The sequence below is a fragment of the Gavialis gangeticus genome, unplaced genomic scaffold (genome assembly GCF_001723915.1).
Source record: "Gavialis gangeticus isolate Ggan-Ray unplaced genomic scaffold, GavGan_comp1, whole genome shotgun sequence".
Lineage (NCBI taxonomy): Eukaryota > Metazoa > Chordata > Crocodylia > Gavialidae > Gavialis > Gavialis gangeticus.
The window spans coordinates 264,552,908-264,554,533 of NW_017729032.1; positions in this window are offsets into that span (position 1 = coordinate 264,552,908).

The following is a 1,626-nucleotide window of genomic DNA, read 5'->3' on the forward strand; positions in this document are numbered from 1 at the left end:
AAAAACAAAAAAACAAAAAAAGAACTAAGTGGGGAGGGAATAACCACTAACTTTACAGCTAATGGATTTTAACCAGACAGCTCCTGAGAAATTCTCCTCCAGATTTATGAAGACACCCTTTCCCAAGTAGATGTCATTTCTGTGAAAGATTGGCTATTTGATGCCTTTTTAAAAAGTACTGGCTGTTATTACGTTCTATTTATTTAGACTTCCTTTATTGCTTAGCTATGTGTAGTAATTTTTACAGAACACACAGTTTGTAGGCAAAATTCACAACTACACAGTGAAGTACTTCTTTTATATACAGTATCATTATTTTACTTGCCCACCATAATAATCATTAAGTCTAGACAGAACTCCTTATAGTCCTGAAGCTTGTATTCATCTCCAAAATATATATTGGTGTTGTAGATCCTGAAAATCTTTTCCATGGAACAATAGTGCCATCACATGACCAGGTAAGGTTATAGCACCTGCATATTCTTTCACATTTGTGCCTCAAGATGTATTCCAGGTCATATTTATCTGTGTATTAAAAATCCAGTATATCTTAAAAATCCAGTATATCTTTATCTTTCTGGACCTATGCAACTAGCCAAAATTCAGGGTAATTCTGGTTGGGAGGAGAAATTGGTGATGGAGACTGATCTGTGATGTAATTTAATTCACAAGAATGTACAAAATTCTGCTCTCATGAGTACAGGCAGAATTAAGACACCACAGAGATCCTGCTCACAGCTTTGAAGCATTTCCAGCCAGATCCCCAACCCAGAAGCTATTTCTGTCGTTTTTGTATAGAGTTACACACCTGTTTGTTCAGTCTGTGTGAAAGCTTCCTTCTCTGGGAATGTATACGTGATTCAATTGGTATGAAGCAGAAGGCATGGTAAACGTACACCTTACAGACTACCTGACTTCAGACTAACACAGTTTAGTGTGGTGTGATTTAATATAACTTCCAGGGCTCCACATGGTCTGATTCTCAGAAACCAAGTATCTTAGCAAATCTGGATATACTGATTCCAGTACCTGAAGTAGCTACATTGTGCCAGGTAGATCTACTCTCTCTCCTTCTCTGTGTGCTCTCTCTCTCACTCCTTGTTCACCTGAGTTGTATCATATCCACTTACACCTTTGCAGGGTCACATCCATATATACCTTTGCAGGGTCTTCAAAAAGTTCTTGTGCACTTCTAAACTTTAATAACTTAGGTTGTAGGTATGATAGAAATAATCTGTAAACGGCATTTAAAAGCAAATTTATTATCATTTTAGGACAATTAGAGTACACAATGCTAGACTTCAACATAACCACCATCCATCACGATACAGTGCTCAATCTGATCTTCCAACTCAACTCCTTGAAAAAGTTTTCCAGTTGCTCTTGAGTTACTGCACTAATTGCATTGGTGATCCTAGCCTTAAGTTCCACCAAAGAACGTGGTTTTGACGAGTAAACTACACTTTTAACATGTCCCCATAAAAAGAAGTCCAACGACAACAGGTCAGTTGAACGAGGTGGCCAAGCAATTGGTCCACCTCTGCCTATCCACTTCTCTGGGAAAACATCATTTAGGAACTGTCATACATTCAGAGTGTAGTGGCATGGAGGTCCATCTTATTTAAG